The following is a 27,118-nucleotide window of genomic DNA, read 5'->3' as shown; positions in this document are numbered from 1 at the left end:
ATGCTACTGATTTTTGTGTGTTGATTTTGTATCCTGCTACTGTGCTGAAGTCATTTATCAATTCCAACAGTTTTTTTGTAGAGGTTTTAGGCTGTTCGATATATAGGATCATGTCATCTGCAAACAGGGACAGTTTGACTTTATCTTTTCCAATCTGGATGCCCTTTATTTCCTTCTCTTCTCTGATTGCTCTGGCTAGTACTTCCAACACTATGTTGAATAGGAGTGGTGAGAGTGGGCATCCTTGTCTAGTGCCTGTTCTTAAAGGAAAAGCTTTCAGCTTTTCCCCATTCAGGATGATATTGGCAGTGGGTTTGTCATATATGGCTTTAATTATGTTGAGATACTTTCCCTCTATACCTAACTTATAGAGGGTCTTTGTCATGAACGAGTGCTGAACTTTATCAAATGCTTTTTCAGCATCTATAGAGATGATCATATGGTCCTTGTGTTTGAGTTTATTAATATGGTGTATCACATTTATTGATTTGCGTATGTTGAACCAACCTTGCATCCCTGGGATGAATCCCACTTGATCGTGATGAATAATTTTTCGTATGTGTTGCTGTATTCTGTTTGCTAGTATTTTAGTGAGGATTTTTGCATCTATATTCATCAAGGATATCGGCCTGTAGTTTTCTTTTTTGGTTATATCTTTACCTGGTTTTGGTATCAGGATGATGTTTGCTTCATAGAATGAGTTTGGCAGATTTGCGTCCATTTCAATCTTTTGGAATAGTTTGTAAAGAATCGGTGTCAATTCCTCTTTGAATGTTTGGTAAAATTCTGCTGTGAATCCATCTGGTCCTGGGCTTTTCTTTGTTGGGAGCCTTCTGATAACAGCTTCAATCTCCTTTATTGTTATTGGTCTGTTCAAATTTTCTACGTCTTCACGGTTCAGTTTTGGGAGCTTGTGTGTGTCCAGAAATTTATCCATTTCCTCCAGATTTTCAAATTTGTTGGCGTATAGTTGTTTATAGTAGTCTCGAATGATTCCTTGTATTTCAGATGAATCAGTTGTAATATTGCCTTTTTCATTTCTAATTTTTGTTATTTGAGTCTTCTCTCTTCTTTTTTTTGTTAGCCATGCTAATGGTTTGTCAATTTTATTTATCTTTTCAAAAAACCAACTTTTTGATTCGTTGATCTTTTGAATTGTTTTTTGGTTTTCAATTTCATTCAGTTCTGCTCTGATCTTAATGATTTCTTTCCGTCTGCTAACTTTAGGATTGGATTGTTCTTGTTTTTCTAGTTCTTTAAGGTGAAGTGTTAGGTTGTTCACTTGCCATCTTTCCATTCTTCTGAAGTGAGCATTTAATGCAATAAATTTTCCCCTCAATACTGCTTTTGCAGTATCCCACAGGTTTTGGTATGATGTATCATTGTTTTCATTAGTTTCAATAAACTTTTTGATTTCCTGCTTGATTTCTTCTTGGACCCATATGTCATTAAGTAGAATGCTGTTTAATTTCCATGTGTTTGTATAGTTTCCAGAGTTTTGTTTGTTATTAATTTCTAGTTTTAATCCATTGTGGTCTGAGAAGATACATGGGATAATTCCAATTTTTTTGAATTTATTGAGACTTGATGTGTGCAGCCTCTATGGAAAATGGTATGGAGGTTCCTTAAACAATTGCAAATAGATCTACCATACGACCCAGCCATCCCACTGTTGGGAATATACCCAGAGGAATGGAAATCATCAAGTCGAAGGTATACCTGTTCCCCAATGTTCATCGCAGCACTCTTTACAATAGCCAAGAGTTGGAACCAGCCCAAATGCCCATCATCAGATGAGTGGATACGGAAAATGTGGTACATCTACACAATGGAATACTACTCAGCTATAAAAACGAATGAAATACTGCCATTTGCAACAACATGGATGGACCTTGAGAGAATTATATTAAGTGAAACAAGTCAGGCACAGAAAGAGAAATACCACATGTTCTCACTTATTGGAGGGAGCTAAAAATTAATATATAAATTCACACACACACATACACACATACACATACAAACCGGGGGGGGGGGGAAGAAGATATAACAACCACAATTATTTGAAGTTGATACAACAAACAAACAGAAAGGACATTGTTGGGGTGGAGGGGGGGAGGGAGAAGGGAGGGAGGTTTTGGTGATGGGGAGCATTAATCAGCTACAATGTATATCGACAAAATAAAATTAAAAAAAAAAAAACAAAAACAAACAAAAAACAAAAGACCCTGAACGATAAATGCTGGTGAGGTTGCGGAGAAAAAGGAACTCTCATACATTGTTGGTGGGACTGCAAAATGGTGCAGCCTCTTTGGAAAATGGTATGGAGGTTCCTCAAACAATTGCAGATAGATCTACCATACGACCCAGCTATCCCACTGTTGGGAATATACCCAGAGGAATGGAAATCATCAAGTCGAAGGTATACCTGTTCCCCAATGTTCATCGCAGCACTCTTTACAATAGCCAAGAGTTGGAACCAGCCCAAATGCCCATCATCAGATGAGTGGATACGGAAAATGTGGTACATCTACACAATGGAATACTACTCAGCTATAAAAACGAATGAAATACTGCCATTTGCAACAACATGGATGGACCTTGAGAGAATTATATTAAGTGAAACAAGTCAGGCACAGAAAGAGAAATACGACATGTTCTCACTTATTGGAGGGAGCTAAAAATTAATATATAAATTCACACACACACACACACACACACACACACACACACACACAAAACTGGGGGGGGAAGAAGATATAACAACCACAATTACTTGAAGTTGATACGACAAGCAAACAGAAAGGACATTGTTGGGGGGGAGGGGGGGAGGGAGAAGGGAGGGAGGTTTTGGTGATGGGGAGCAATAATCAGCAACAATGTATATCGACAAAATAAAATTAAAAAAAATAATAATAATAAAAAAAAAAAGAGAAAGAAATCAATTGGTGTAGCTCTCCGGACTTTTCAGTTCTGTTTTAGACTCGGATACTCTCAAAACTGATTTGGTTTTGGTGCTCAAGATTGTATCATAAGACATTGGGCTAAAACTTTCACTTCATAAGGACTTTGATAAAAGCAAAATCTGGATACTCATTTGGCTATTTAAATCCATTAACAACAAATTATAATTTCTAGATCTGCCTGAGTGTGTTCTTTGCGCTTTGAGTCTGATTTGTTACTTCTGTTAAATTATCGTCTTATTCTGGCTAGTGTTGAGATGATCCAGCAGCCTTTCTCCTGCACCTTGCTCCACCCTTTGTAGTTTCAATCCTTGAATCAGTTGCATCACCCAGTTTCCTTCATCGTCTTCTCAGCCAACGTCTAATTTGAAGACTTTGGAGTCCTAGAGTTGAAGAGATGCCAATTTGGGGCTCCACAGTCATTCACCCCTGATGCTTAAATTTCCTTCATCCATTTAACTTTAAATGTTGACTTTAATTTTTATGAGCACAGCTGGAAAACAAACAGCTAAGCAGAAGTTTCATTAACGGTGGCTAGGCCATTCTGGACAATTGTCCAAAGGTGTATCTAGCAATAAAAAGGTGGCAGAGCACACGGCTAAACTGGTTGGAAGAAAGGCTGAAATTCCTCAGATGATTTCTCATTCAGAGCCATGCAATACGTCCCCTCCTTCTCAAATAAATAATCTAGTTTTGTCCTTCAAATTCAAAAATTGAGACTGGGTTTTGAGGGGGAGGGTTATTGGTTTTATTGGAGAATGATTCATCAGGCTCCCCTAAAATTGCTGCTAGTTTTCTTCCTTCTCTAAATGGAGAGTGATATATGTAAAATTTGATGTCCATTTAAAGTTATGGAAACGTTTTATAGAAAAATTAACAGGTCAGTATTCTAATGATTTTTCATATATTTTTGCTTTCTCATTAAGAAAAGCTATTACGTGTTATAGTACAAACATTTATATAAGGGATGAAAATAGATGAAGTACTTCTACCACTCTATAGTAATTGTTTTTTAAATCTTTCCGTCTTGGATATGAAAGGAAATTGGCTGATTCATATCACATTTCATTTTTTGACAAGTTTTTTTTAATCTAAATTCTTGACAAGTGTTTCTGAGCCATGCAAAAGAACTGTCCATATTTAGAAAATATACAAAAGCAACAAAAGATTAAGCAATCGAGGACAAGCTTACATTGTTTATAGAACAAAAACCTTATATTACGCGGTTCCAGAGGTGCAGTTAAAAAGATGTTGAGGGCCGAGCCCGTGGCGCACTCAGAAGAGTGCTGCGCTGGGAGCGCGGTGACGCTCCCGCCGCGGGTTCGGATCCTATATAGGAATGACCGGTGCACTCACTGGCTGAGTGCTGGTCACGAAAAAATGACAAATAAAATAAAATAAAATAAAATAAAAAGATGTTGAATAAGACTATGCAAATATGGAAAGATTATGTAGAGCAGACTTGACTTCATTTCTCTAAATTTTTAGAAAACTTCATTATAGTATCTTAAAAAAAGCATTTCAACATCTAACAATTAGAATTTTTTGTTCTCTTCTAGATTTTTATAACCATGAAGTGTAATAAAAATAAGGAATCCTGTATATTCTAAAATACTATGAAACTCCTTCAGAGAAACCAAACAAAGGAAAATCATACCATTGAAGCCTGTGACATCTCTAAAATGTGATTTGGGAAACCTGACAGGGCTTGGAGGACTTCAATATGAGAGGAAAAAGCAACTTTGGATTGCTCCTGACCTGGAAGTTGAACAAGAAAGGGGTTAATAGTGATTGGCAGCTCATTTAAAGTCCTCTTAGCATCTCATTGCCCTTAAGAGAAGAAGAAAAATGATATAATTCCCAGGCATTTAAGGTAAAAGAGCCACTCTATTCTTTAAACGTGATTCTTGGCAGGACGCGGTACAGAAGACAAAATCCAAACTGTATAGCCTTCACTGACTTAATCGAGATAAATCATTTGTTTGATTTTTTTAAAAATTATTTTTTAATTGTCACGTAATAATTGTATGTATTTGTGGGGTACAGAGTTATATTTTGGCGTGTATACCATGCATAATGGTCGAATAAGGGTTTGAATGGCTTACTTCACCTATTCTAGGATTGACAGTCTGTGTTTTGTGCTTAGGGTTTAGCAGCACTTAAATTGGAAATAAAATCACAACTGAGATACATCTAATTAAAGAAATAAAAGGAACTTGTAACTATAATGAAAAGAACTTATAAACTATGGTAAAATTTGATAATGATATAAGCCATCTCGTAATGGGATTCTGGAAACCACAGAATTACTGCCAAGAACATAAAATCCATTCATATAATATGATTCTTTTATCTGTAAGAGAAGCAGTTGACAATTAAATATCACTCTGTGTGTCTATGTGTAAACATGTGCAGGTCTGTATGTGTGTAAACCCTCTCTTTTTTGCTCATTTAAAAGGTTAGAATGTGAAAGTTGACAAGTTTGAGAATAAAATAAAATGAAGACTTAATTTGTCTGTATAAAGGAACATTGCCTTTTTTCTCAAAGAACCTGTCATGTCAATTTAATGACTCCTGAAAAGACTGACCATTCACACTCTAGCAAAATAAGAGTTTTACTGTACTTACATACATTGAGTTCTTTGGCTAAAATAAGACTTTGGCAATCCAACTGCCAGAAAAATTAATTTATTATTACTTATTAAAATAAGAATAAGACTATGCAAATATGGAAAGTGAATCTAAGTAGTTATAGAAAAGAGAACATAATTTATCCTGAGTAGTGACCCTTTGGATATTTTTAGAAATTAATACTTATACTTAATTTCTGTGCTAAAAAGTGATACAAATTTCTGCGATAAAAATTTTAATACCTATAAAATTAATACCTATAACATTTCTGTGATAAAAAGGGAAAACATATGAATAAACTGATATAAACGGGCAAAATGCATGACAGTCTGTTATATATATGAGCTTTTCCTTTTCATTTAGTAACAGCTAATAAAGAACATAATACTCACAAACACCTGCTTACGTATGCCTTTAACTACTGTTGCCTTATAGGATAAAGTGAAACAGGTAGGATTCTTTAGGCAGGAAAATGGAGGTGTGGAGGTAGGCTTGGTGGACTGGAATGATCTGAGTTATGCTTGGGCGATGTTAATCTTCTCCTAACTCCAAAGTACCATCGACTGTTTAAGAGAGAGGGAGGCGATGCTTATTTCCCATAACTACTCCAGAGAAGGCCTTGAGTGGGTGGGTGAAGTGTGGGAATGTCACCTCTTGGACCCAGCAGTTGACTTGCCTCTCTATGTAGACTGGGGTCTTCTTTTTGCCTGGTTGAGTAATAGAATATCATATATTGCTTGCATGCTACAGGATTCTGAAAAAAATTATGTATATTAGTAAAGAATTCTTTATTATTATTATTATTTTTATTCTTTAGGGGCTTTACAGTCAACTTTCTAAATACATATATAGTGAAACATAGATTATCCCACATGGAAGATAAGTCCCAAAATCTACATTTGGGTTTAGCACATGAGGTTTGTCTTCAGAATGTACCCAAGAGATTAACTTTCACAATTGAGCCTTGTTCCAGCTGGTATTAATGTACCGCATGTGCTCTGAGTGAACAGTGACAAGCTGCAGGAGTGCAGCATAGTGACCAAGAGTGTGGGCTTATAGCTGCTGCTCGCTGTCTCCAAAGATGTCTCCTCCCCTTTAATGTAAGGGTAACGATAGTGCTTACCTAGAGTAATCCTGAGGTTTGATTTATATGATGAATGTATTGTTCCAAAAAGTAACTGTCACTCCATAACTGGTAACTGCTGTAGGATTATCAACCTGGGTAAAGAGTGGGAAGTAACTAAATAGAAATGGGGACATAGTGACATTTCTAAAGTGTCATTTCTAAAATGAAAATCTCCTCACTGCTAGTTCACAATGGCTCTACCATATCAGTGGTTTGAGAATAGCAGTAATACAGCTGTAAGACAGTCGGTCAGTTACAGAAGAGGGTCAGGTGACCAGGTGAATTACTGAGAACACCTAAGCCTGTAAATAAATCCACAGTTTTTTGAGAAGTCATCACCCTCCCAAGAATTCCCCTCAGAAGGATACTCTGAATGTTGGCTTTAGCAGATTATCTGAAATGGTTGACAAGGAAAAGTCCTCAAATTACAAGTAAAAAGTCCTCGAGTTACAAATAAAACTCAAATAGCATTAGCAAGCATGGGCAGAGACAAGCAAGCTGAAGGGAACAATGTACCTGAAGACATATACTGTGAGTCTCCAGTTCAAAGCCATCTGATAGTTCAACACTGATTCCTCAGTGATATTTTAAAAAATTCCTTAGTGTTATGTAGTTTTTCCTTGTCCTTTTATTCAAATAGACCAGTAATACACTGGGGAGAATCAAGCCTCAACTACAGTATTCACTGTGAAGACAAGCAGAATTCCACCCTAGTATTCACTGTGAATTAAGGAACCTTTCCAGAAGTAAGATTGGTGAGCCTAGGAAATGCAGAAGTAATCACTAAAAGTGTTAGCTATAAATCCATGCAGAGAACCATAAAACAGAAAAGCTAAAGGCGAGGCAGAATTTTAGTTAGTAATCAACAGGTAGAAGTCTACTGTATTTTTTTTCTTTTTTGGTTTACCATGATTATAAGCATATACACAAAGCATGAGTAAATGCACAGTACAGAGCTGATAGCAGAGATGATATAGTTTCATGTGCTTTAGATACAGAATTATTAATTACATAGCATTCACCTATTAGGTTTTTGTGTCAATCTTGGAATCCTGTAAGAAATAGTAACTTTTAAGAGAAATCATACTAGATTCAGGTTTAATCAATCACTTTGAAGCAAATTAATTGCTCTACCTGGAAATGTATATCATTAGGAAGTACCAAGATAAGGTTAATATTATCCAATTTCAGAAAATGTATTCACCCATGTTTATATTTATTATAAACACTGCAGATCCCAGACTAATATAAGCTTATGAACTATGGAAAACACAATGACAAATTGGACCTGGATTCAGCCCCCTGGAGCACAGATAGTTCATAGAGGTTTCAGACTCTTGCAAGTATTTAGCCATCATGCAGTACAGAAAGTGGCAGGAGTCAGAGGAGAGGCACATTTAGGATATTAGAATTTCAGAGGATGAAAAAAAGTAGAAGAGATTATGCTAGTTGGGGCATCTGGGGGCCTTCATTGAAGTGTCATTTAAACTATTGCTGGAAAAGTAGCACAGTGCCCTTTCTATATGTTGGTGCTTAATAAATATTTACAGAATGAACGAATGAAAAGAGATTGAAGGGATGACAGTTCAAAATGCCTGGCACATACCAGTTACTCGGCAACTGCTTCCTGAATTGAATCACAGAATTTGAGGAAAGACATTCCAGTCAAGGAAATAAGCAAACAGTTGGGCATGGAGGATCAGTGGGTAGGCGGGTATGTGGGGAAATAATAGGAAAGGTGGACAGAGTCAAATTATACAGAATCCAGCTAAGAAGGCTGGATGGTATTAGATGGATGAAGAGAAGCCACTGATGATTTCAGAGCAGATTGCAGGATAAAGTCTAAACTTCTTCACATGAATCTTAAGGCTTCCTTAGTTCTGGTGCCTGCCCATAACCGTGACCTTATCTGTCTGTAATTCCAATCTTCACTTAGGCCGAATCTCTTTCAATTCCTCAATAAACAGCATTTTCTCTCACCTCCAAGTGTTACACATGCCATCCCTTCTGGTGATCTTTCTTCTGTTGCCCTCCTCCTGCCCCTCTGTCTGGCTAACTCCACTTTCAGGTCTCAGCTTTAACATCACTTCTTCCAGGAAGCCTACCTTGGTTCCCTGTACTAGGTTAGCGCCCCACTGATTCTGCAGTTCTTGTTGCACCTTATTGTAATTACCTGTTTATTACCAGTCTTCTCTGTCTATGGTAGGCCCTTTGAACGCAGAGAACTTGCCTATCTGCTAGCTGTAGTCTCAGTACCTAGCTTATACCTGGAATATTTGTTAAATGCATTTGTGGAATGAAACAAACGAGATCAGAGATGGGTATTAGGAAGGTGGATCTGACTAAAGCATATCCCACATTACTGATGAGGAGAAACTACGATTTAAAAAATAAAAGTGGCTGACACATGGTGTATGGTCACTAAAATATTATAAAATAAAACTAAATAGTAACAGTTAAAATTTATTGAGTGCTTACTGTGCCAAGCACTGTGCTAATTCTTTCCAAGCATTATCTCATTTAATCCTCATAATAATCTTATTAGGAAGGTGTTGCTAATAAGGAAATAAAATCAAAAACACAATTATACATAAATAAAATTTTTTTTATTTAAAATCATTTTACAAAAACATTGTGTCTACACCTTAAATACCACTTGCAGTTCTGGACGCCACAGATCACAGATGTGTATATGAAGATGTGTATAAGGGGAATAGGCAGGTAGCTGTATAAAAGGCTAAAAACGTATAGTGCATTCTGTTTTAAAAAAGATGCAAAGTCTATAAAGCTTTGAATGGTTTGGAAAAGATGACAATACATTTACCCACTGGAAATCTATTATAGCTTAAAGAAGTAAGTTTAAGGTCCTTAAAAAGATGTACTATGATTATTAGGAGTCGGTTGAATAGAAAACAATTTTTAAACATCCAAATGATTCATGAGTCATAGAGCTATAATAATTTACTGATGTACATTAGAATTTAGAGGTAAATTCTTAATCTGATGGTAAAAAGTGTAACTTCTTTGACAATACATCTCTTGGTGCCAACATAATAGAAAAAATATGGCTTTAACAAGATCAAGTGTCTGATTCAATGCACTAATTGTGTGATCTTTACTGACATTAGAACAGATATTCATAAACACCCACTGTAGCAGCTGTGCCATATGGACCTACTATAGTGTCTCTCTATGCTCAGTAAATACTCCCTGAATGCTAACAGAGTGACCAAGGGTGCCGCAGGCTAAGAAACTGAATTTTCATTCTATTTTGAAGTAGAGATATTGGCTCCAAATCCAAAAGATGATTGAGAGTGTCTAAAAAGGAAGGGATTTAATTACCTCCATGTCTATAAAAAGAATATGTCCCAAGGAGAGAAGTAGGAACAAAGCTGGTGTATACAAGGAGGGAAAACAACACGCATGAGCACGCACTTGTGCACGTGCATGCACGCACACAAACACCCCTCTCACTATTTCCAGTTGATTCGCATAACTGGAACTTCATCCTTGAAGCAGAAATGAAGAGTTCACCTGACCCATGGTCTTGCTGTTTAGAGTTCTTATTTAGTGTTTTGGCAGAAAATATTGGCAAGTCAAATTTCCTCTTCACTTTGCTTTCAGGCAGTCAGCGTTTTCACATTCTGCACCAGGGGCCAGAGTGCAATGTAACGAGGGATCTGCGTGGCTCATGTGTGCAATGGGAAATCTCAGAATAAATGTAAGACTCCTTTGACTATCAAATTCTCCTGCGTAAATGACTTTATCCAAGGCTTTGAGTCCTGAGCTCTGGTGTTTATATTTTATTTTATTTTATTTTTTGCTAGGGTAAGAAGTACCAGTTTTGGAATAAATAAAGTATGCAAATACCTGCCTGGAATTATAAGTAACACCTTGGAATTGAACCAAACTTATGCCATTTTTATATTCTTATTCTGCTTCCACATACAAACTAAAGTCAGAACAACAAGGTAGATTGACAAGGTTCCTTTGATTTTCTATACTTTGGATCACATATAGCATAATCTTGAAGTAAGGTGGCTATGTGACAAGAAGTAAGGGAAAAAAAGAAATGATTTTAAAGATTTTTGAAAAAAATCTAAAACAGAATGTAGGTTAAAATTAATCTAGGGTATAGTCAAAGAAAAAGTGAAGGATATCCCAATAGATATGAAATGAAAAAAATAAGGTTATAAACATCAATGTGTTTGGCAGAAAGAACCAAAACATTTTTTGTAAAAATCACAGTTTCTCCCATTTGTTTCCCCAGGGAGCAATAGGCCATCAAAATATTTTATCTACTTACTTGAAGCTCAAAAGAGTGCATTTGGGGTGAAAATTATTCAAATAAACTACTTAAAATTGAAGCAACATTTAACACATGTAATGTCATTGCCAGAGGAGTCCCAGAAATGAGGCTCTATGTTTAGAACGAGGGCGGGCACCTCCCAGAAGCACTTCACTGACTGTGGATATAATGTCCCTGCAGGGAACGTGCCAGCCCGTCACAGCTTTCTTACTACACACAGCACCCGTTTTGCAGACATATCAATTCCCAAGATCATAAAATTTTTCTACCCATATCATCTTAAAAGCTGATTGATAAACACTGAAACAGCCCTCTCGATACCTCTGGGAAATCACTGTGATGTCCATTTTTCAAGATGATAAATACAGACAGAGATCAATTTGTAAGCCAAGAACAAATGGGGAGGAGAGCAGCATGGAATTCAGAAGCATCAGATTTCCAGTCCTCTGTACAGAGTGTTCTTATCTCCAAAGAATCTCTAATAAAGGCCTGAACCACTAGAACTAACCCTGAAAGAGTAGAACACTGGCTTCGGGGATAAAGTTTTACCACTATTACAATATCTGGACTACTTCCAGAAACATTACATTGGAAAATTAAAACAGAACTAACAGTACTACACTAGCAAGATATTAGACCTGGTCCAAAATTTACCTTTTCATAAAAATATTTTTCCTTCCTTTTTAAAAATTGAAACATAATTGATTTTACGTATCTGTGGAGTACAGCATTGAATATCAATATCTGTGTGCAATATGTGATGTTCAAATCAGGGTAATTATTATGTTCAACATCACAAAATGGAATAATTTTTTGTGGCTCTTTTACTGATTTCTCACTAACTCCCTCCACCTCTCCCCCCTTCCCACCTCTGGTGGCCTCAGTTCTGTTCTCTCCTTTTGAAAGTTTGATGAATTATTGTGATTGTTGTATCTTTTACTTATTTATTTGTTTATTTTTTAACTCCCATTTAAGTGTGAGGACATGTGGCAGTGTTTCTCCTTCTGTGCCTGGCTCGTTTCACTTAACATAATTTTCTCTAAGTTCATCCATGTTGCTGCAAACGGCAGAATTTCATTCTTTCTTTATGGCAGAGTAGTATTCCATTGTGTATATACACCACATTTTCCTCATCCAGTCATCTGTCAATGAACATTTAGGTTGGTTCCAACTCTATAGAGCTGCAAATAAACCTGGGAGTACAGGTATCACTTCGACATGATGATGTCCGTTCCTTTGGGTATATCCCCGCAGTGGGATTGCTGATTTTATAGCAATTCTATCTGCAGTTGTTTGGGGAAACTCCGTACTGTTTTCCATAATGGCTGCACTAATTTACAGTCCCACCAACGGTGCAGAGGGGTTCCTCTTTCTCCGCATCATTGCTAGCATTTGTTATTCTCCATCTTTTTGATAATAGTCTAACTGGAGTGAGATGATATCTCAGTGTGGTTTTGTGGTTTTGATTTTCATTTTCCTGATGTTTAGTGATATTGAGCATTTTTTTCATGTGTCTGTTTTCCAATACAAATATTTTTAAGGGTAAATATCTGGGCACTTTTTAGATATATTTGCATGTGCACACAACTAACACACATACAACTCTCCACGATAATTAATGCAACTTACTTAATTCATTTCTTAAAGACAAAGGGAAACAGAAATACAATATAATCTGGAGCAAGTTTTAAAGACCCTCAAGAATCTAACCTAAAGTTAAATGCCTGCTATTTGACTGATCTTTGAGCAAAGCCTCACAGTTGGGACAAAGCTTCTAAGAGAATCTGAAGGAAGCAGCCCTAAATGTCTTGAAAGGTCAACTTTTAGTGGGAGCACAGTCGTTGTAATGACATTTCAAAAGAGAATAATAACACAGTATATAACCAGAGGACTCTATTGCTGCTTATGTCCATCTACTCCAATTTCCGTTTGTCTACAAAATGTATCTCAAATCCCTCCATCTGCTCTGCCTCCACCTTGTTTTAAACCACTGTACGGGTCTAGCCATCTTATTTGGATAGTTTGTGATAGTCTTTTAACTAATCTCTCTGATTCTAGGTTTACCCCACTTCAACCCATTCTTCACGGAAAGCCTGCATGATCTTTTAAAATGAAAAGATGGTCACATCACCGCCTTTCCTTCTTTATTCTTTTCATTGGCTTCCCATTGTGCCTGGAGGAAATACCAAAAGGCTGAACATATCATATATCCCTTGCCTACTTTTCTAGCCTCACTTCCACCATTACCACCCAGTCCCTGTGGGTTCCTGTAACAATGGCCTTTTCCAGCTCCTGAATGTATCAGTCTTTTCCCACCTCAGACCCTTTGAATGTGCTGTTTCCTCTTCCTGAAAAATTCTATCCACCACTCAATTCTTTTCTTTGCTAACTCCTCCTCATCCTTCAGGTTTCAATGTCAATATCTTTTCTTCAGAAAGACCTTTCCTGATCACCAAACTAATTTAGATTCCCCTACTGCTTTCTTTCACAGCATCTATTCTTTTCCCTCATTTATTTTTATTCATTGACTCATGCATGTAAGCATGCATTCATTCAACAATTATTTCTGAGCACCTACTATGCACCAAGCACTGTTCTAAGCACCAGAGAGGCATTATCCAAGCTCTCACAGAGCCTACGTTAACCACAGTTTGTAGTGATATATTTATTTGTGTGGTCAGTTCATATCTGTTTTTTTTTTTTTTTCCTGAATACGGTGAACTCTATGAGATCAAATAGTAGAAAAGGCAAAGAAGTTAGAACCTGTTAAACTTTTCACAATCCCATAGTGACAAAGCTGGCCCTAGAAGCCAGTCCCATATAGGTTAAAGCTTTTCCTCATTTTTAGGAACATGTAAATAGCAGTTATGGTAAACATCACTAGCTGTTCTCTTCTTCCTGGCATGTTGCTATTCTTTTCCCCAGATTCTTGTGCAGTGGAATCACGTGATTAAATTCGAGCCAATGGAATGTGAAGAAAGATTATATGAGCCACTTCCAGGCCTGCCTCTATAAAGCTTCCCTGTGTGCTCATCTACTGGCTGGCTAGAGACAGAGGACTCTGTGGTCCCAGAGTATGGCAGAGGTGTAAGATGAAAGGGGTTCGGTTCTCTGAATCATCATATGGAGGAAAGCCATGTGCGAAACAGAACCACTACCCTGAACTGGTATGTGAAGGAGACATCTTGGGATTTATTTGTAATAACAATAAGGGCTACTACCTAACTAATATGTTACATATGTGGCTTTCCCCAAAATGTTAAAATTTAGGGATATTGGCCAAAGTGGCCACTGTGCATTATCCCCATTTTGCATCCTGAGTGTGTTTCCTAATAAGGCTATTGGACAGTTCCCCTTTTATTCATATTCAATCAAATGAAAACCATGGACCCATCTTAATTTCTCTCAGAATTTTGTGAACCTCTTAAGTATAAAAATTAACTTCAAATGGAGAATTGTAAAGAACAGTAAATTATTTGAATATGTGGTCTACGCTTTAAAATTTTTTTTTAGCAAAATGTTTGATACTTCTGATGTCATATTGCTTCTAAAATAAAATTAATCTAAAATGTCCAGTTTACCTTAGATATTGACTTGTGGCAAATCAAGTGGCAGGATGTTACAACTGGTGATCATTACTCTGGTAAATTCATATCATTTGCCTAATAGCTCAAACTGACTTTTGGACATTATGTAAATTTGAGCATGAGCAGCCCTGAACATAAAGTATACTTTTTTCACAATAAAGTATAAAATATGACATATATGGTTTCTTGTTGGTTATGTGAGTTGCATCCTCCTTATTTTAAAACTATCAAGTTAAAAATGCCTATATCTAAAAAAACAAGTTTATCAGTAATTCTGAACATAAATAATTTTTTAGTATATTATAAACAAATAAGAGATAGGAATTTAAGTAATGTGTCTAATTTTTCACTGTGATTTTTCACCTAATGAGGCATGTTGTATTGTTATTTGGGTCATTCTGATGTAACTGATACAATAACCTTTTAAAATATTTATTTAAAGGTTATAGGTTGTCAAAAAGTCAGAAAATACAGTTAATGCAATTAAAACAATCACATCCTATGCACTTAGAAACATAAATAGGAAGGGGCTGGGATATATATCTCCATGTCTCCACCTCTGTTTCTTGATCTCTGGCTTAGGTTGGGAGAATAGGTGATGGAAACATAACTAGAGGAAATATTAATAAAAGAGATGCTATTTTTCACAAAATGGTTACAAGAGGAGGAAACGCATTAAAGAGTAGAGAATGATGTAAACCACTTCTAAAGTCAATACAGTTAAGGAAGCAATCAAATTATTATTCCCCCCATGTATAGCCTTCTAGAAAAGACATTGTGGGAAACTGAAAGGACTCCCCAATTGTTCCAATAACATTTACTGGGTGTGCTTCCTCAAAGGCCTGGCTGAGGAACCCCTCTGCACTTTTGGTGCTGATACAACTCCTGCATCCACCTATGATTCTAGTGTATGCACACACCATTTGTATAGTCTCTTCCCTTACTGAGGTTTATCTTCAACTTTGTTCAGACAGAGATACATATTTGTAGATTTTTAGATGAATAGGGATATTTAGAATGAAGACGGCCTGCTGTATCACTAAAGTTAATATTCTTTCAACAAAACCTAACTTTCTCTCTTCCATCAGTCAACAGTAATTCTCAATTACTTGCCCACATTATGGGGTTGGAATAATAACTTTTCAGCCTTTGCCAATTTCATGAACAGGCTCATAAAACCATATGCAAATCTTATTAACATTAACAAGCACTACACTAGTGGGTATATCCAAGGTTCACTATAAATGTGAAATATTGAAGATAATACACACTTCTAAAATCATACCATTCATTTAACTAAGTTCTCCACATAGTGCAAAAATTCCCAAGGGCTCCTGGAATCAAAATCTACAGGGTAGAGCCTAGGTTTGTGAAATTCCTAGAATAAAGGAGATGACAACTCCTTTATTATGTCAAAAAGCTAAGGAATAAATACATAATCTTGAAAAACTTAGAAAAAAATTGTTTTTTCCTCCAGTGGAAAAGTAATCATAATTAATACATCTAGTTCGCAACCTCACAGATATGCACTAAAAACTCCTAAGGGCAACAATTAAAAAAATGAATTTGCATTTTGAAAATAAATTCAAATACTTAGTATGCATTAAAATGTGTTCTTGAGTGCAAGGAGCATTAGAAGGAATGTGATGAGCTGTTTAGAATATTACGACTTTTTATGTTTACTGTAAGAAAGGGTCCATTGTGCGAAGGTCTAAACATTCTGGCAAGCTTCAGCAATACTAGGAAACACTAATGCCAGATACATTTTATTTCCATATTCGGCTGAAGAAAAAAGACTGCTTGAAGTGAACTGGAAATTGTGGTTTTCTTTTGCTCAAAATTTTTATAAAATGTCAGTGATCTCTTCAGATTATAAAGTAAGGTGCCAAATTGTGTATTTCTAGAATACCCGTGATGATTACAAGTACACAAAGCAACAGTGACTAATCCAAACCTGTAACTAAAAAATAAACTTAAAAGATAGTCATGTTTAAGTGACTACAAATCTTTGGAGAGGCTTTTAGCATCCTAGCAGGATTTAAGAGATGTTTTAAAGTCTGTTGTCCCAGAAAGGCTTTTGAAATGATGAGAGTGTTTAAACTGAAATTGTTAAAAAGTTATTTTGTAAGCTGCTATGTAATTCTGTTCTCTATATAATTCAGCTAATAAGGATTATAAACTATCATAAATAATCAACATTTGCAAAAATATCCTCTAGATAATAATATAGTCAACTCCTACATGTTCTGTCAATCATTCAGCTTTGTGACTATTTGGCTATCTGCTTTCCCTATAGTTTTACTCTATACGTGTATTTCCACTGCTTATTAAGAATTCCACTAGATGGTGAACAGGATAATGAAAGGACACAAATGGACTAGGATGTGGCAAGGGAAGGCTAAATCTACTTACTCAAATGAGGTTTAGCTTATTTGTTAATTTAAAATATTCCTGTTATTCCTATTTTCTATTATCCTCCATAATCACGTTGGCTATGATAAAAGTGATAGATAATTTAAAGAAAACAATTTAATATGCAGTTGAGGAAAGATGTACTATTTGATGAGTTACAAAGTTTTTTTATAGCAGTGTAGATTTGGGTTATAGGAATTTATGACTTTTATAGGTATATAAAGATGATGCTTAATGATGTATAGGAATTTAACAAATTACATAATAAAAGAATATACAATCTGATTGCTGTAGATTACATAACAATAATTTTATTAAGATTTCATGTTGGCAACTAGTCCTAAAATGTGGAGCAAAAAATATCATACTAGTTTTTAAAAAAGGCAGCTCTATCATGTAACCTAAAATATGTTTAAGGACTTCCGATCAAGATGGTGGAATAGATGGCCCCCAGCATCACCCTCTCCCACGATCAACCAATTTACAACTGTTAAAAAGTAATGACTGCCAACTGGGGCCTCTAGAGTTCAGGGGAAGAGGAGAAGAGACCTATGTAGTGCCTGAAGACAGGAGAAGCCACGATGAGAGAGAGAGGACCACTCCAACCATTTCAAGCCCCGGACACTTCAAGCCTGGCCCTGGTGAGCACATGAAGCAAGAGGTAGCAAAAGCCACAGCTGTGCCCTTCGTATGAAGTTGCTTGGAGGCCGCAGGGGAGAAGAGGGCCTTGGTGGCCCCTAGGCCAGCGAGACCAATAACAGGGTTCCTGTGGACCTACATAGGAGCAAGAGGCCACAGACAACTGAAAAAATGAGCCACTCAGAGACCAGTGAGTCACTGAAAGGGACCAGTGCATGGCCCATCCCATGGGAAGTGTTTGGACTGTCGGGGGAGTGGGGTAGACTGGCCTATTGGGGGAACACTGGTGCACAGCATAGACAACTAATCTGCCCTCCAATCAGCACAGGACCACTCAGTGGAGACAGTCAGGAATATAGAACTGCAGGAGGTGCAGTTTACTGAAGAGACTCAGGCCCAGACCAGAGTTTCCACACAACCCAGGTGTACCAGACCTGGAAGTGCTTTCAAGGTCAACAATTAAAACCTGAGCTGCACAAAAAGACTTCCCCAGAGAATCAGCAGCAAAGTAACAATTTAGCTCAACCACAGGGCTCAAGTACTAGTACCCAGAGGAAATTCTCCTATTTTAGAAGTAACCAAAGGACAATGAATTAATTCCAGTGCAGAGTGTAAGTGGTGGGAACAACAAATAATCCAACACAGAACTGAAAGAAAAAACAGAAAACCCATAGATCAGAGACAAAGTTCTGATATTAACCAGTAAAGGTCTAACATGACCAAAGAACACCTATAAAACCTAAAAGGACTGGAAGCCCCTAGGCTCCCAAGCCAGGGTGTGGGGAGGGCCCAGGGCCCCAGCCACACCCCCTCTACCTCTGCATCCAGCCCAGCAATGACCACTGAGCTGCTGCTGGAAGTGCCCCAAGCTCCCAAGGTGGGGGCATGCCAAGGGCCTCAGCCACATTCCCCCCAAAGTCCACATCCAGCCTAGCCACCATGGAGCTGCTACCAGAAGCCCCCTGGGCTCCCCTGCCAGAATGAGGGGGGTGTCGCAGGCCTTGGTCATGCCCCCCGCTTCTCCTCCTCCCGCCCTCTCCCCTTCCCCCTTCCCCTCCCCTCCCAACTGCTCCACAACAACACCTTGGAATGTAAAAAAAATAATAATAATAACAATAAGTAAATAAATTTAAAAAATATATATGTTTAAGACAAAATTGGGAAGAAGGTCAGATGCTTTTGGCCATTAATCTATACAATGAAAACTGGATCTTGCTGATATTGCTGCCAACATTTCTGGTTCACCTGGTGAATATATTCTCAAAACTTCGGCAGAGAATAATAAAAATATATAGATTTCCTTAAAGGTATGAAATGTGTGAAAATGAAGGTAAATCAGAACTAAACTAATCAGCACATTGCTGATAGATCTTTCATCATATTGTATTTGAACATAGGAATAGGGCATATGATGTAATTTAAGAGTGATTTTTGTAGATTATAACACAAAATATAAACATGCCAATGCAAATCCCATATTTTTAACTGTGTCAATTTTTAAAATGAAAATTAATATCATGCATTCTTTTGATATTTATATTTCAAAATATTTGAGATGCATGTTTTACCACCACAGATAAGAAACCATGGGCTCTGATTGTGATGAAAAGCACTGATAGCACGGGAGAGACCCCAAGGAGCTAAGCACCATGATACATCTTGCCACTCTGCATTAAGGTACACGTTCACTCTACCCACAAAAGACTGGCCATGTCCCAAGATTAAAAGAATGTTACCAGAAATAGTCACCAAATTCTTTCTTTTTTTCTGTCACAGGCTCCAGCCAACCTAATCCCCAGAGATGTTTCACAACATCCTGCTGCTGAGTTATGGCATGCCAGTTAGTGGCATGAATTCCAGGTTAGTGTTCAACCAGCCTGGGACAGGGTAGTGGTGCTGTGACATTTCTGGGAGAGTTTGAAGCTCTGTAAGCAAAGAGACTTAGCATTGGAGCCAAGGCAATATGATTCCCCAGGAAAGCCAGCCTGAAGCAAAGTGGAATGTGCAAGCTGTTTTTGTTGGGAGACTGAGTTCCATCCACTAAGGTAGTAAGATTGGGTACTCAAATGGCATTCAGGAATTTTAAATAGTAAAAAAAAGGTGCTCACCCTCAAATCAGTGGGCTCTCTCGGAGGCCCAGGGAATCCCAACATGGTGGGTGGGAATTGCTTAGAGACATTGGAGCTGGTCTTCGATTTGGGCAACCTTAAAGGCAGGACTCCAGTGCAGCAGCTCCCAGTGCCTTTGCTCTTACTGTCCTGGTGCCACATTCGATCAGCTCTAGGATGCCCCAGAGGGTTCCCAGAATGCCTCAATGCCCCCTCACAGACTCTCTCGCTGTGGGAAGGGTGTGATCAGATCTCACTGGAAGCCTTCTGCCTACTGTAGTAGTACCTCGTAGTACTTTATAGGAAGCTATAAAGTAATTAGAGTTCTGAATATAGTACAATCCCTATAGGATAATGATGCTAGGAACACTAGGCATGCCTCTTTGGTGGGTTATGATTTACCAGAACTTTGCTGTATGTGATTTTTTTTTAGGGTTCACTATTTAAGTCTCAACATACACAAAATGATGTAACTTATTAAATTTAATTCTCTGGTACAAAATGCTTTCTGTCCTTGCTTTCTGCCTCTTCTTTCCACCTCTCAACTCCAAGCTGTAGTTTCTCATAGCTTATTTACTTTACAATAAAATAAAAAATCCAAGAGAGAATTCCGCACTCTGTTCATAACTGGAACACGATGTTTGGTTACCTGGGCCACACTTTTAGAAGCAGTGATATACCATAGGAAGGAGAGAGTTGGTCAAGGGATTGGGGGAGTTCCTCCAGAAAAGAGTCGGGATGAATTGGTCAAATGAATTATTGATAATATTCCACCTGGAAGAAGAGAAGCTTCAAGGGAAATATGATTGTTGTTGTCAAATATTTAAAGGGCTAACATGTGGAAGAAAGAATAGGCCTGTTTAGCCAGATTCCAGAGGGCACAACAAGGCGGGGAGCGGAGGTCTAGATAAATAAACTGAAGAACTCTCTAACACTTGCTCTGAAACATCCCAGGCTGCCGTGGTCAGTGGTGAGTTTCCAGCACTGGAGAGAATTTTTCAGGATTGAATTACATTACTCATAGGCCTCGCTTATAACAGAGTACACAAAAATTATTCAATAAATGTTATTGTTAATTATCACATAATTAATAGTTATAATTATTTTTAGGCACAGGATTTGATAACTGACTGATAAATTACTGTAGATCTCTGAGATTCTATGATTCAATAGATAGCTGTGTCATCACTGGCTTACCCATATGTTCACATATTATCTACTCTGGGTTCTAGAAATCTTCTACAGAGGTTTTTCATTTTAATATTTATTTTTACTAGTAGCAACATTTATTATATATTACCACATCAATTCTTTGATTATTAATGAACTCTATACCCCCAGCTTAAAGATATGCAAATTGATGGTGCCTAATAAAGTTTCAAATTCCTTCCTAAAACCACACACAACTAAAAAACATCCCCCCAGACAAATCAGTGCTTCATATGCAATGAAAAGCAACTAGAAGCCCATACGGAAAAAAAAATAAACCTTTGTTTTAAGAAAAAACTTTGAAATTCATATATGAAAATAGAGAATAGACAGTCTTGGGGCAGGCTGGGTCAAGGCTGGAAGGAATTTTAAATCTGGATTGATTTATATGGATGAAGCAAACAATTGGGCTGGGCTCAGGTGCAAATAACAGGAGACATTCCAGGCAGTTGGGCAAAGCATGATGCCCAGTAGCAAGAGATCTAGAAAGATCGGTAGGAGTATCAAGGGGTGGGCACCTGTACATAGCCTGTGGCCTGGATTACAGTAACATTTGATAGGTGTTTATAAGATGAATGAGCAAACAAGTAAAAGAACAACTGTCTGCGAGTTGGCAGTGGAGGTCCTTGTCATGGGCATTAGGTCTTGGTGAGGCTGCAGTCCCCATACGAATGGAGAAGTATGACAAGGAATAGCTGCTGAACCTGGACATCAATACAAAGCAAAGCCAGATGGACAGCTGTCTCTATGTCATGGTGAAAGGACTGTAAATCCAAGCATGGATGCTTGTATTTCAGCCTGAGAGTGTTGGGGACAGAGAGGCAGAACTAGGCTGAGGGACACAGGAGCAGCGAGCCAGCCAAGTTATCACATAGCCACTGTTGGAAGAGGTAAAGAATGGTCTGCAATGTGCAAATAGAAGGGAGCTTCTGACAAAATGGTGTTGATATTATGAAAATATAAAAAAGATTATTATCTCTGATTGTCCAACTGTAGGTTAATAACCACTTCTGGCAGAGTCTGAAACTTAGATCAGCAAAAATTTGCATCAAAGGCATCAATGGGAACTTTTAAACTGGGCTGTGCAGAAAACAATCTCTGAACTATCATCTTGATCCCATCTCAGTAAGTCTCAGTGAAATGTGTCCAAATAGAAAGAGAACAGAATGGAACCAGAGATGTCACAACTTCTGCTGCTGATATCTGCCAGCCTGTCAGTGACCTTTCAATCCTCTCTTCATCTCCAAGTAGAAAGAAATGCTGAGACTCCACAGGAGCAGAAATGGGAATAGGGAGGCTCAAACATGGACACTAATTTTGACTTTAATTTAATTTGTATTTCTTTCCTTCTGAGGGCTGGAGTAGGTTAAGAAGAGCTATGTAATGGCTGGAGCATAAATTATGACTTTCAATCCAAGGAGGCCCATAAAAACCTTTGCTGGAATGAGTTTTTACATTGCTATGCCATTTACCAATGCAGGGGCAGTATTGTTTTAGCAGTGTTTGGGGCTGTGAAGAAGGTTTGCAGGGATGTCTCTGACTACCCTGTTTAAATAGGCCTTCCCCTCATCACGCTCTATTAGTTCACATAGATATTACTGGAAATCATATTATTTATCCTCGCCTCCTTTTTTAGCCTACCCATAAGTAAGCTCCAAGAAAGCAGGCACAGGGCGAGAGGGTATTAACCAGGGGTGATTTTGCTGCCCCTCTTCTGGAAACATTTGGCAAGGTCTGGAGACAGTTTTGATTGTCACAACTGGGGGAGGGGACACTTCTGGCATTTTGTGGGTAGAGAACAACGATGCTGCTAAACATGCTGCAATGCACAGGAGAGCTCCCCACAACAAAGAATTATTTGTCCAAAACATCCATGTGCCCAGGTTGACAATCCCTGGTATAGACTCTATCTCTAGTTCCTAAAACAATGACTGGAAATCAGTAGGTAATCAATAAATACTTATTAAAAATATAAATATATGCCAGGACAAATTGTTCAAACCAATTATTTCATGTAGGGGAATAACTTTTTGTTTTCCTTATGTGCAGGAATACCATATATTTTTATACTTATGAATTAAACAAACAGAAATGCTCAAGAATTAAGGTGATGGTAACGTGTTCCCTCCTAGAACTTAGAAATGTAGGAGCTAAGACGTCTTCTGAGAATTAAACTATAAATCAACACATAATGAACTGAGCCAGGGTACGTGAAGTCCCCTTGAAGATAAAGAACGGTATGCAAGCAGGTCACACTTGAGGGTCAGGGTAGGGTGCCAGCTAAAAACATGATTTCTGGAGTCAGACTGTCTAGACTCCAATCCCAGCTCTATCGTTTTCCAGGCAGATAAATTAGCTAAGCATTGTGTCTCCATTTCCTCATCTATAACATGGGAATAATTACAGAACTTGTCACAGGGTTGCTGTGAGAAGTTAATGAGATAATGTCTTAAAACAATTTAGTAAATGCAATGCCCTGTACATAGTGAGCGCTCATTACATATTAGTCAATATTCACAGGACTGAACGATAACCTCACTTAGGGTACTAGCAGACTGAAAGGAATACAGTGTTAATGACAATTGCAGGGGATTCAGCAACAGAAGCATAGAAAAGCAGGAGTCAGAGAGGGAATTCATACTTTTTTCCTACTGCATGCCAGGCATTTTATTAAGTGTTCTGTATCCATTACCTCATTTAAGTACCAGGGATACTCTTTAGCTAAAGGAGGCTAAGGGATTAATCAAAGGACAGACAACAGGAAAAAGTGGTGCTGAGATGCCTGGGACCCATCTAACAATGGGCAATCTCTACTCTTTTTCAGTATATCAATAGGAGATGACCAGGCAAAGGACAGTGACCAGTCTACATGGAGAAGATTCTGATGGCAAACTTACCTTCGCTGTGGAAATGTATGTTTAGCTCAATGCTTGTGAATATTTGATTGACCCAGCTAATTGCCCTTACTCTGATTTAATCTTCTGAAGCAACCCTCTGGTTCTATTTCCCTTTCTATATCTGCTTACAGGTAAAGAATGGGCATTTATCCCATGAGAGTATCTTTGTAGCACCTACACTTAGCACAGTAAAATTTAATAAACTGCTTTGTGGTTGCATAAGTTTGTCTCTGTGAGCTTGGATAATACGAGTCTACCTTTGAGAAAGGTCTGTCTGCACCTGTAAACAACTGGTAGGTCCAGCCCCTGCATTGTATTGCTTTTTAGAGAAAACTCCACTAGACGGAGGACTGTGGGGAGGGTGGCTTTGTGGCAAGGAGACTAAGATCCACTCAAATCTTTGGCCTAACAGCATCTGCGAGCCCAATGGAATGGTATTTTAATTAACTAATTTACCATATTTACACATACAAAAGGTTTACTTATTTATGTATATTCTTCATTTGGGTACTTTCTTTTCCATCCAGTTCTGGGGTAGAAATATTTCTTTTCCTGTAATTTTCCTCTGCATGGGCAGCATTTTCTAAGGCAACGACAGTAGCTTTACACGTCTGAAGTATCTGATAAGAGCTACTGAAGTGGGGGGCAATGAACTGCACTTAATTAAAATCCTGGTTGCTAAAAGAAAACAGAAGAGTATGCCACCGATAGCAACAATGACTGGCTGGGAGACAATTATGCTGGGGCTGAAGATGTATCTAGTTTCTTTGCTCCTGGCACAATATTAGGACATAATTCCATCCACTTTCTTTCTCTTGGAAAGGTTTAGGGAGAAAATATCAGCAATTAAGTAAGCAAAGCATTATGTAAGTAAACACAGCATTTATTTATTTAGAAGCTCAGCCTTCTTGGAGGCTACGAAACAACTGGCAAGTGCCAACCATTTCATCCCTCTTTTCTGGGCTCCTTTCAGAAGAAATGATCTGGAAGCTGAGGTCAACAACAGTTTCCTATTATGTATCCATTAAGCATCAATTTCTCCTACAACATTTCAAAACCGTCAGCAAACAGATAACTAAATTAATTTAAGTCAATACCAATCATCTGCATTTTAGTTGACAGTTGAATATTTTTTATGGTATAGTCATGACTTTGGATTCTGTAACTCAAAAGACTTAAAAGCTGTGGGTGAGGAGGGAGATGCTTTAAAATAAGATAAAACAAGACAAAAATAAGATGAGATAAAGTAAGACAAAAAAAGATAAAAGAGGCATCTGTACAGCATCATTCCTCAAAGTGTGATCTACGGGCCCCTGGGGGTCCTTGAGACTCTATCAGTGTATCCACAAGATCAATACTATTTTCATAATAACACTAACATGTTACCAGCTTTAATCACCATGTTACCATTTACACTGATGGTGCAAGAGCAATGGTGAGTAAAACTTTCAGCACCTCCCCAAGAGTCCAGAGAGTTACATCAGACTGTACTAGTAATTTTTAACTATGGTTAAATAAAAGGGAGCCCGGGGGTTGTGTCACTACAGAATGTCCTTGATGGGACAGTAAAAATTAATTTTTAAAAATAGCAACCTCAGTATTTAATATTTTGTGTGATGAGAAGTATACACAAAGCACTTTTGCTGCACACCAAAGTGTGTGCATATGTGTGCGTGTATGTGCACATACAAACCATTTGTGCAACTGATTGTGAGCTGGGCCAGGTACACTTTCATGAATTTTAAGTGAAAGGAGACTGACAAACTATGGTTATTCAAGCTTGGGTATTTCACAAGTATTTTTCCAAAAATGAATAAAGTGAGCTGTCACTTCAAATAAAACAAATGACAGTATTTGTTGCCGATGATACAATTGGAGCTTTCAAGTAAAAATTAGAATTTTGGAAAGCTTGCATCTGCCACCATGAGCATGACAGCTTCCCAATATCTAAAAATCTTTTCTGATAAGATTGATGGTGATATTAACAAAAGTGATTTTTTTTTTGTTATCGTTGAGTGAAATGTATCAATATTTGGAAGATCTGCATAACTCAGTAAACCAATATTCTCCAAAAAACTAATGCATGATATTATAAAATCATACATAGTTAAAAAATCTTTACAAAGTATGAGACAGATGATGGGTTTTAATGTAATAGATTATGCAAGGTTCATCAATATGGTTTAAGCTTCCACATTACAGCATACCTTTAAGAAATAACCACTTGTTGAATGTAAATTGGTACAGTCATTATGGAAAACAGTATGAAGGTTCCTCAAAAAGTTAAAAATAGGAGTATCATATGATCCAGCAATCCTACCACTGGGTATATATCCAAAGGAAATGAAATCAGTATGTTGAACAAATATCTATACTCCCATGTTAATTGCAGTATTATTCACAGTAGTCAAGACATGGAATCAACCTAAGTGTCCATCAATGCATAAATGAGTAAAGAAAAATGTGGTATATACAGTAGAATACTACTGAGTTTCAAAAAAGAAGGAAATTGCATCATTTGCAATAACATGGATGAACCTGGAGGACATTATTTTAAGTGAAATGAACCAGGCACAAAAAGAAAAATGTCATATGCTCTTACTTATATGTGGAATCTAAAAACTTTGAATTCATAGAAATTGAGAATAGAATGGTGGTTACCAGGTGCTGGGTGGAGGGGTGGGGAAATGTTAGTAGAAGGATACAAAATTTCATTTAAATAGAAGAAATAAGAGTTCAAGAGCTCTGTTGTACAACTTGGTGACTATAGTTAACAATAACTTTGGCTGGCCAGATAGCTCAGTCGTTCAGAGCACAGCCTTACAAAAACCAGGTTATGGGTTTGGATCCCCATACAGGCCAGCCACCAAAAAAAAAAGAAAAAAAAATGTAATGTATGATATTCTTGAAAATTGCTAAGAGAGTGGATTTTAAGTGTTCTCACTCCAGAAAAAATGTATGTGGGAAAATGCATATGTTAATTAGCTAAATCTAGCCATTTCACAATGTATACACATTTTGAAATAAAATGTTGTAAATGATATATGATTTGTTATTGGTCAGTTGTGTCACCTCAAAATCCATGTATTGGAAATTGTTCTCCATTGTAACAGTGTTAAGAGGTGGGAAATGGTATTTGAAAGGTAGGGCCTTTAAGAGAGGATTAGATAGTGAGGACTGTGCCCTGGTGAATGGATTGATTCATTCATGGAGTAAATGAGTGTGGTTCTGATGGCTTTA

The 27,118-nt window shown here is 37.5% G+C and overlaps 1 protein-coding gene across 14 annotated transcripts in view; it reads right to left on the bottom strand.

Annotated features, from left to right (window-relative positions):
- Positions 1–27,118, bottom strand: part of DTNA (dystrobrevin alpha) — a 385,407-nt gene that overhangs the window by 218,752 nt on the left and 139,537 nt on the right. Inside the window, exon 1 of one of the 14 annotated variants that reach the window (XM_063077111.1) lies at positions 4,618–4,638. The exons of the other annotated variants lie outside the window; for them this stretch is intronic. The gene's annotated coding sequence lies outside the window, so the exon portion shown is untranslated. Of the gene's footprint in view, positions 1–4,617; positions 4,639–27,118 lie in introns of those variants that run through there. 14 annotated transcript variants of the gene reach the window in all.

Source organism: Cynocephalus volans, chromosome 13 (assembly GCF_027409185.1).
Source record: "Cynocephalus volans isolate mCynVol1 chromosome 13, mCynVol1.pri, whole genome shotgun sequence".
NCBI lineage: Eukaryota > Metazoa > Chordata > Mammalia > Dermoptera > Cynocephalidae > Cynocephalus > Cynocephalus volans.
Note: the sequence above shows the minus strand (reverse complement) of the source record. Positions and strands in the feature narration are given on the sequence as shown.